This window comes from Vicia villosa, linkage group LG4 (genome assembly GCF_029867415.1).
Source record: "Vicia villosa cultivar HV-30 ecotype Madison, WI linkage group LG4, Vvil1.0, whole genome shotgun sequence".
Classification (NCBI taxonomy): Eukaryota; Viridiplantae; Streptophyta; class Magnoliopsida; order Fabales; family Fabaceae; genus Vicia; species Vicia villosa.
This window is the reverse complement of record NC_081183.1, coordinates 143,672,705-143,682,956: the sequence shown is the minus strand read 5'-3', so window position 1 is coordinate 143,682,956 and position 10,252 is coordinate 143,672,705. Positions and strand designations below refer to the sequence as shown.

General features: G+C 34.8%; 1 long non-coding RNA gene across 1 annotated transcript; it reads right to left on the bottom strand.

Moving 5' to 3' along the window:
- Window positions 1-1,036: 1,036 nt before the first annotated feature.
- LOC131599834 (uncharacterized) lies at window positions 1,037-10,185 on the bottom strand. The gene is made up of 3 exons (XR_009282927.1): window positions 9,951-10,185; window positions 9,076-9,153; window positions 1,037-1,119 (listed from the first exon to the last, which is right to left on the bottom strand). It is a non-coding gene; the product is annotated as an uncharacterized LOC131599834 (long non-coding RNA).
- Between the last annotated feature and the right edge of the window lie 67 nt (window positions 10,186-10,252).

The following is a 10,252-nucleotide window of genomic DNA, read 5'->3' as shown; positions in this document are numbered from 1 at the left end:
AAAACTAAAATTGCAAATGGAAAACAACAATTTTATTTAAAACCAATGTAATATTAAAATAAATAAATTAATTAAACTAATAAATACTACTATTAGTTTACATAATATTTCAAATTTGTTGAGCACATACACAATTGGAGGGTTTCAGATGAAACTAAAATCTGCTGTCTATTAATTATTTTACAAATATTTATTTAACATGGAATTGTGATAGAGTAATATACTCCTAATTGAGCTCAATTAATTCCCAAACAAATAATAGGAGCATGCTAAGAATCCTGAGATAATTTACAAAGAATTAATTCTTATAATTACACAATATAGCCAATAAATATTCGATATATATATATATATATATATATATATATATATATATATATATATATATATATATATATATATATATATATATATATATATATATATATATGAGACATACCATATGAGAATGACATTTTTATGTGAGCATATGAGAATAAATCTGAACCATTAGATTTTAAAATAAATGGTGAAAATTTAATTATCAATATTTTTTTCTCTCTCCTCCATCTTTATATATATATATATATATATATATATATATATATATATATATATATATATATATATATATATATATATATATATATATATATATATATATATATATATATAGGGAGCATATCAAGTGAGAGCATTTTTAAATGAGAGATAAGAGGAAGAAATATCAACCATTGGATTCATCAAGAGAGAGAATGTTAATACATTAATGAGGCTATTAGTTTCTCTCTCTTGATGAATCCAATGGTTGATATTTCTTCCTCTCATCTCTCATTTAAAAATTGCTCTCACTTGATATGTATATTATATATATATATATATATATATATATATATATATATATATATATATATATATATATATATATATATATATATATATATATATATATATATATATATATATATATATATATATATATATATATATATATATATAAATATATATATACACACACCAGAGAAAGGCTTATGTTTCAGTTTTCTCATCTATTGGCTACAGTTTGTTAACTCCATCGTCGTATGCTTGGTTGCACCTTGAACTTCGACCGACCTTCTCGCGGATCAAAAACTCCGGATTCTTCAAAGTAAAAGTATTATTAGTTCAAATGTAATCTTTCAAATGCTGCAATTGTGGTTGTGATGCCTTTGCAGATGATAACGCGAAAATGTATCACATATTAGGCTTGATTTACATATATTATTTCCCTATTTTATCTTAATTATGTTGCTTTATGTCGGTATTATGTTGGTATTTTCATTGTTTCAGGTTTTATGTTCGTTTTGAGAACTATTTGTCAAAAGAAGATGAAATGTAGATAAAAACAACTTAAAAAGAAGAAAATAGGCAAATATTATAAGTGGAGGTGCAAATAGAATGAATCAAATGTGAGGGGTGAAAATAGGATGGACCAAGTTTGGAAGCCCAGCCCACGAAGGAGCTGAAGCTCCCACTATGAAGAAGCTGAGACGCCCGTCTAAGGGCCCAATTGCATGGAGACGCCCGTCTCCAAAGTCCAAGGGCCACGTCATCAAAGGAGACGTCCGTCTCCCAAGTTTACCCACGATCATAGGACACGTCACATGAAGGAGACGTCCGTCTCCAACAATCCAGCCACTTTGAGACCCACGTCTCAAGACTCGTTCAAAGATAGTTTAAATTTGAAGGCCCACGTCTCCGTTCTATACTCCACCAACCAAGTCTTCCTATATTTTCTCAACTTCCCACGCCATGATCTCTACTACTTCTCACATGATGCTGAAAGTAACTTCCACTTTCATTCACTATATAAAGAGTCTGAGCATTCATTTGAAGGTATCCAAGTTTTAGGCGCGGAAGCGCTGTTCATAGTTTTAGGCATAAATTATCACTTTGTAAAAGTGGTAGTTTCTCACATTGAGGAACTACCACACCATTAGTTTTAGGCCTACAATTTATGTACTCTTGGATCACAATATTGCCAACATTATTTCAAAGCTTCATTCAAGTTTCAAGATTTGTTTTGTTCGTAATTTAATTCAAGTTCATTTTGTCTGCTTTACTTCCAGGTTTATTTATTTGCAATTATTTTAGTTTCTTGTTCTTATAATATTGTTTTATCATTACAAATCTAAATATGCGCATGTTCATGGTTAATAATTATAATTTCATGTTTAATAATTATAATTTCATGTTTGTTTCTTTAAGTATGTCTGGCTAATTTATTGAGATGTCGGTATGTAAAGTAATCTAACAAAAGGGATCCGAAATAAATTGGCTTAATTATGTTTTATTAAATATCACTTGTTTTTGGTTTGTATGTCTAATTTAATTAGTAAGTCTTAAAACCAATAGAGCGGAAGTTTGAGGTCTTAAGGCAGTCAAAGGTTAAAATCAATAGAGCGAAAGTTTGAGATCTTTAACTGGATAGTAGACATAGGACATTAGTTTTAAGGATGGCGAAAGCGTATTAAAACTGATTAGAATTTATTTACTTTCAAAAAGTGTTTTTACTCCCGCGCGGGATGGCGAAAGCGTACGTTAGGGATATTAGCATGTTCCGAGTCAACAGAGCGAGAGTTTGAGATTAGGAGATTTAAGTAGATAACGTCTTCATGAAGCGAGCATTTTATTAATTATGATGTTTTCAAAAAGCGTTTCTAAATCTGGTGGGATGGCGAGAGCGTACATTATGAGTTAGGATTGTAGTCTGAATCAATAGAGCGAGAGTTTGAGAGGAGGACTTTTAAATAACATAGTTAGTAAAGATCTTTGATTTAATTAGAATCTGGCCAATGGAACTTCGGATCACCTAAGTTAGATGAAATACATACTGATATCCGTTTATTATTATATTTTACCTAGCTTTAAGATTTTAGTTTCCATTTATAAAAAACCCAAATATCATTAGCCTTAGCTTTACATAGTAACTTTAGATAACGGTAGATCGATTTATAGTCCCTGTGGATTCAATATCTTTTAAAACTACACGACACGACTGTGCACTTGCAGTTATCCCGACTAATAGACACGTAAAGTCGCGATCAAGTTTTTGGCGCCGTTTCCAGGGACTATTCAAGTCGATATCGTAACTCGCTGTTACACCGTAGAGACTAAGGCATTTTTTTTCTTTCTTTTCATTTACTACTATGTATCACCCAAAATTTTTCTATAACCCCCACTTCCAGTATTTCGAGGAATCACCTGGATCCTATAAATCCGATCACGAAATATTATTGAAGAATTTCAATGCTGCGCCACCAATTCATTCTCACCCAAATTACCTCTGCAACTCCCAATCTCAACATTTCGAGGAACCACAAGAAACCTACAATCAAAACCTCGAAACATTAATTAGGGATTACAATCCGACACTAGCTTATCCTCAACCAAATTCCCTCTACAATCACCAATCCCAACATTTTGAGGAACTACAAGAATTTTATAATTCCAACCAAACTTATCCTCAACCGAATTTCCTCTACGATCACCAAGCCCAATATTTCGAGGAACCACAAGAATCCTATAATTCTAACCCTGAAGCATTAATAGAGGATTTCAATGCAACGCCAACTTATCATCAACCAAATTTCCTTTACGATCACCACGCCCAACATTTTGAGGAGTCGCAAGATTATCATAAATCCAACCTCGAAATCTTAATGGAGGAATTCATTGAAGCACAAACTCTCTCTAGGCTAGAATCTATGATGACGAAACACTTTGAGGAAACGAAAAATGCAACGCTAGCTCCCTTTGAAGAACCTCAAGAATCCCATAATTTTAACTTCGAAACATCAACGGAGGATCCCGACGAGACGCTAACTCACTCTAGATTAGAAGCCATGATGGAGCACTTTGTAGAGACACAAACCGTCCAAAACCAAGAGCTTATCAAACAAAGTCTTCAAAACAATGAAACCCTTAGGCAACTGACCACTATGGTTGAGTCCCTCGCGACTCACAACATGGCATTAGAAACTCAAATCTCCCAACTTGAACAGAAGTCGCTAGGACACTTACTTGAGGAGTATATGGAAACAACCATTAGTGAAGAACAAATTGAAATTCCTGAGGAGAGTGATAATGAGATTGAGGAGAGTGATTATGAGATTGAGGAGAGTGATTATGAGATTGAGAAGAGTGATAATGTGGTTGAAGAGATTTCTAGTGAGAAAAGAGTGGAGATTGAGAAAAATCCGCCAACACCATTTGAAAGGGAGGTTGTAGAAGAGGTAGAGAGGGAAACACCTATTGTTATTCCTCTTCCCTATACCCCGCCGATTTCTTTCCCGCAAAGTTTTGTGGAAGCTAAGGTAGACTCCAAATCCATAATGTATGTGAAGGTATTGGAAAATATCCACACTAATGCACCCTTATTTGAAGTCTTGCATAATAAGAGAAATGTAGACGACCATGAAACTAAGGATATCATTAGTGATAAGAGGGTAAGGTTAACCTTTGAGGTGGTGGATAATATCACTAAGCCCGAACTCGAAAAACTGATACTTAGGATAGATCCAGAACCGCCACCACGATTTCAAAAGAATGAACCACCCCACAGAAGAAAGAAAAGAAAAGGTGAGGGATATGTGAGATGGCTTGATAAGTGGCCATGGAAAATGAGGTTTTCTAAAAGTTCAACCGAGGAGTCATTCTCGAGAGAACCACCTTGAGTGCTTGCACTCTTAAGCCGTCAAGCTATCAACGTTAAACAAAGCGCTGCGTGGGAGGCAACCCACGAGTTTTCAGTTTAATGTTTTCCTTTTATCGTTTGAACTTGCAGATAATAAAGACATGGATCGCTTGTCACGTCTCGGCCATATCTAGGCGAAAAATCTATAGACGATCATCTCAAAGATGAATGGGTCTCCACGCACATTCCTACGAGTGTTGCTGCTGGTGGTGACACCGTTGACGAGCATGATAGGAGAAGATATTTCCTCCGGACGCGGAGCAGATTTGGTTGTGATAGCCTGCCGGTAGCATCCATATAGGTTCTGACTTTTCTTCTCCACCTTGGATCGAAACATTGAGGACAATGTTTGGTTTAAGTGTGGGGGAGAAGCTTTACCGCTTTCATTTGTTGCTTTATTGTTTTCTAGTTACGTTGTCAAGTCTTTTTATATGATTTTCTGTTATCAAATTTTCCCCAATTTTGAAAAATTTTAACCTCCAACAAAAATTTGAATTTTGACGCATGGCATACACACTCTGAAAGTATAGAGGATGTCACACTTTAGGCATTGTTAGAAAGACTTGAAGATGTTTCAACAACATCGATACCGTCCTGACACCCTAAACCCCCTCATTATGTGATATCAATTTGGATGCCCATTATGTCGAGACCTTAGGCTCAAGTTTTCAAAGTAGCTCTTAAGTAGTTTATATTAGCAGTCGACACCATCTTAAGCACAAACTACGTAGGGAGTCGATGAATATAAGTGAATGGTCTTGTTTTTATTAAATAAATGCTTTGATTGAAAAATAACCCCCTAAGTTAGGTGACCCTCACCCGGTCATTTAGCCCAACGGTTGTTACACATATAAGGATTTAATAATTAGCACCCACTGTTGGTTGGCCTAGAGGTCACTAGTACTGGGCTTGGTGGGGTGGATTACGGTCCGATCCCCCACAACCGCAATTGGGAAAATGGGGCTGCACCACCTAAAAACCAGAACCCCGTGCTAAAGAAAAGAAAAGGATCATAGTCGCTAACCGATTTCCCCTACTATGTGAGTGTACGGATAACGGGCTTAATGTGATTGCGCTTGAATGAAAAGAGTGAAAGGAAAAACGAGAGATATAGGTTAAGTTATAATGGCATAATTCGAATTGGTTTGTATAAGGAGGGAGTTTTTGACATTGTGTCGTTACGGTATCCTTGATGTTGATATCTAGTACCTATCGATGTAACATTTGCCTAGCACCGCGTATGACTAGGAGTCGTGTCGTGCCTTTGTTTCAAAAACCATGCTTAATCATTTTCTTTTACCGTGTGGTTGATTGCTTGAGGACAAGCAATGGTTTAAGTGTGAGGGTATTTGATAACGCGAAAATGTATCACATATTAGGCTTGATTTACATATATTATTTCCCTATTTTATCTTAATTATGTTGCTTTATGTCGGTATTATGTTGGTATTTTCATTGTTTCAGGTTTTATGTTCGTTTTGAGAACTATTTGTCAAAAGAAGATGAAATGTAGATAAAAACAACTTAAAAAGAAGAAAATAGGCAAATATTATAAGTGGAGGTGCAAATAGAATGAATCAAATGTGAGGGGTGCAAATAGAATGAATCAAATGTGAGGGGTGCAAATTGGATGGACCAAGTTTGGAAGCCCAGCCCACGAAGGAGCTGAAGCTCCCACTATGAAGAAGCTGAGACGCCCGTCTAAGGGCCCAATTGCATGGAGACGCCCGTCTCCAAAGTCCAAGGGCCACGTCATCAAAGGAGACGTCCGTCTCCCAAGTTCACCCACGTTCATAGGACACGTCACATGAAGGAGACGTCCGTCTCCAACAATCCAGCCACTTTGAGACCCACGTCTCAAGACTCGTTCAAAGATAGTTTAAATTTGAAGGCCCACGTCTCCGTTCTATACTCCACCAACCAAGTCTTCCTATATTTTCTCAACTTCCCACGCCATGATCTCCACTACTTCTCACATGATGCTGAAAGTAACTTCCACTTTCATTCACTATATAAAGAGTCTGAGCATTCATTTGAAGGTATCCAAGTTTTAGGCGCGGAAGCGCTGTTCATAGTTTTAGGCATAAATTATCACTTTGTAAAAGTGGTAGTTTCTCACATTGAGGAACTACCACACCATTAGTTTTAGGCCTACAATTTATGTACTCTTGGATCACAATCTTGCCGACATTATTTCAAAGCTTCATTCAAGTTTCAAGATTTGTTTTGTTCGTAATTTAATTCAAGTTCATTTTGTCTGCTTTACTTCCAGGTTTATTTATTTGCAATTATTTTAGTTTCTTGTTCTTATAATATTGTTTTATCATTACAAATCTAAATATGCGCATGTTCATGGTTAATAATTATAATTTCATGTTTAATAATTATAATTTCATGTTTGTTTCTTTAAGTATGTCAGGCTAATTTATTTAGATGTCGGTATGTAAAGTAATCTAACAAAAGGGATCCGAAATAAATTGGCTTAATTATGTTTTATTAAATATCACTTGTTTTTGGTTTGTATGTCTAATTTAATTAGTAAGTCTTAAAACCAATAGAGCGAAAGTTTGAGGTCTTAAGGCAGTCAAAGGTTAAAATCAATAGAGCGAAAGTTTGAGATCTTTAACTGAATAGTAGACATAGGACATTAGTTTTAAGGATGGCGAAAGCGTATTAAAACTGATTAGAATTTATTTACTTTCAAAAAGTGTTTTTACTCCCGCGCGGGATGGCGAAAGCGTACGTTAGGGATATTAGCATGTTCCGAGTCTACAGAGCGAGAGTTTGAGATTAGGAGATTTAAGTAGATAACGTCTTCATGAAGCGAGCATTTTATTAATTATGATGTTTTCAAAAAGCGTTTCTAAATCTGGTGGGATGGCGAGAGCGTACATTATGAGTTAGGATCGTAGTCTGAATCAATAGAGCGAGAGTTTGAGAGGAGGACTTTTAAATAACATAGTTAGTAAAGATCTTTGATTTAATTAGAATCTGGCCAATGGAACTTCGGATCATCTAAGTTAGATGAAATACATACTGATATCCGTTTATTATTATATTTTACCTAGCTTTAAGATTTTAGTTTCCATTTATAAAAAACCCAAATATCATTAGCCTTAGCTTTACATAGTAACTTTAGATAACGGTAGATCGATTTATAGTCCCTGTGGATTCGATATCTTTTAAAACTACACGACACGACTGTGCACTTGCGTTATCCCGACTAATAGACACGTAAAGTCGCGATCAGCAGAGACATCTTAGGTCGCTTTATTTCAACCGCAATTGCAATTGCCGATTGTGAATTGCGGAAACTATGATATGTTAACTCATAATTGAATACTCTTTGAATAAAATCTTAATTTCACTCCCAGATTGCAATCATAACAAAATATCCAACTTACATAAATGGTACTTACCTACTAACTACATAAACCTCTAAATCCAAATATCTAACTAAGGTTTGTACCAAAGTGCAACATGCAAAGGCAAGCAGTGCACATGCTTGTACCAAAATTCTAAGGCTTGATCATACAGTTTGCAGGCCAATGATCATGTAATGCAATTCAATAGCAATCCAGACTGGTCATTCATCAAAGTTTGCATTCAAATTCAAGCCAAGTAAAGCCTAATTTTGCTAACTGATCATTACTACAACCTCAAGCAAGAGACATTGAAAGCATTACTAATTCATCATCAAAACAATTCAAAAACCCATGACATTACACTTCATTCAAGAGGCTTAAGTCTTACTGTCAAAACCATAGTCAGCCATGCATTAGTTAGACTCAACAACAGAAAATTAGAATCAATTAAAAATGTGCCCTGCACATGTACTATCCAGGAAGCTGCACATGTACTATCACTTGCGATACATTATGCATTATCATAGAGAGTAACACGAGCTGCAAAAATTGCTGAAAAATATTTCTTGAGGTAATAACCATTCTTAAACTACACGATTATGTCATTTAACGATTAATGATTATACTACCTTTGTATCACATACACAACCCTTCAATTTGCATAATGGTGTCTCAGAGGCAATTACGCACCTCAAGGAAGAGTTGAGTTTTAATTGAGATATTCAAAGCAATGAAAATATTCAAAAAGTTCCCTCACCGCTTACCACAGTTTGGAACATGAGCACTTTTATTAGGCTACCAGATCAAAGTCATAAAATACACGAAAACTCAGAAATCATTTTTGAAGGGATTCAATTAAGATTTAGAAGTTAAAGGCTAAAAAGATTGCAATGGTTGATGCAATATATATTAAATATTATATATTTCACAATGCTTCTATTCATGTTCCTTCAGCAAAGCTCTTTTAATAAATAGTACAAGTTTGATGTATCTCACCGTTGTCGGAATCATGAGGTCCAGGGGATGCTTCAGGGTGGTATTGAAGAGAAAACCATTCAATCCCTGTCTCTCCCACTGCAAAATATTGAAGTTGTCAATTGCTTATGTTATGACAATATTCATAGTGTAATCTAAATTGTCAACTATTTTTTGTTGTCAGCGATTGACAACAATGATGAAAAGGTGAAGCCAAATGAGTAATGTTAAAGGTTATGGAACATAAAATTTATAGCTGAGATGCCACTGCTTCCATCTTGGTTCCAGCCAACGCAATCACCCTTTAAGACCATGTTTAATCAGAAAATATGCTAAAGAATAAAAATAATTGAAATGTTCCACACAATATCATGGGAAATAACATGTATGTTATATAAAATAACAGTACAGTGAGCAATATTTGAAAGGTAGCAAACAGAAAATAGCAATAAAAAACGTAACTTCACAAATACACCATTGCCCACAAATAACTCAATCACAAATGAAATAAATGGGAACTTACATCAAACACTTTGTAGGCAAGGTGCAACGCTCGTTATTTCGAAAGCAAATTGTTAACTGGAACAACTTTCACAGTAACAACATCAAATAACACTACACAAATGAAACAGAAGCAAAAGAAAGAAGGATAATCATAGCTAAAATCAAAGGAAAGAGGAGATCCGCGTTTTATCGAAGATCCACTTATTAAAATCCTTTTGGATATGTAACTTTAACAACCAAATGACTATAATCAATTACTATAGTTGAGTTTATTGATATTACATCGTCTCTGTCATAAACAATAAAAAATTTGTAATAACAAAACTTAAACAGTTCAAATCTACCTGAATAAGTTAATAACAAAACCTAAATTGATAAAATCATATGTAAACCTTTTCGAATCTGACCACAATGACACTCGTCGCTGGAAACCCATTTTCACCACAACCACCATAATCGTCGCCGTAAATCGGTTTCCGCCACCACCACCATACTCATCGGCATACTAAATAGTGAAAAGAGAGAAAGTGGAAGAAAGAATATAACAATCAAAGAAAGAGAAAATGGTGATGAGAGAAAGTGGAAAAAAAACTATATGCATAAAAGGTTGAAGAGAGAAAGTGTAAGAAAGATAAGAAAACTGAAGAGAAAAAAAAAATAAAAAATGAAGAGAAATGATCATTTGAGTCTTTAT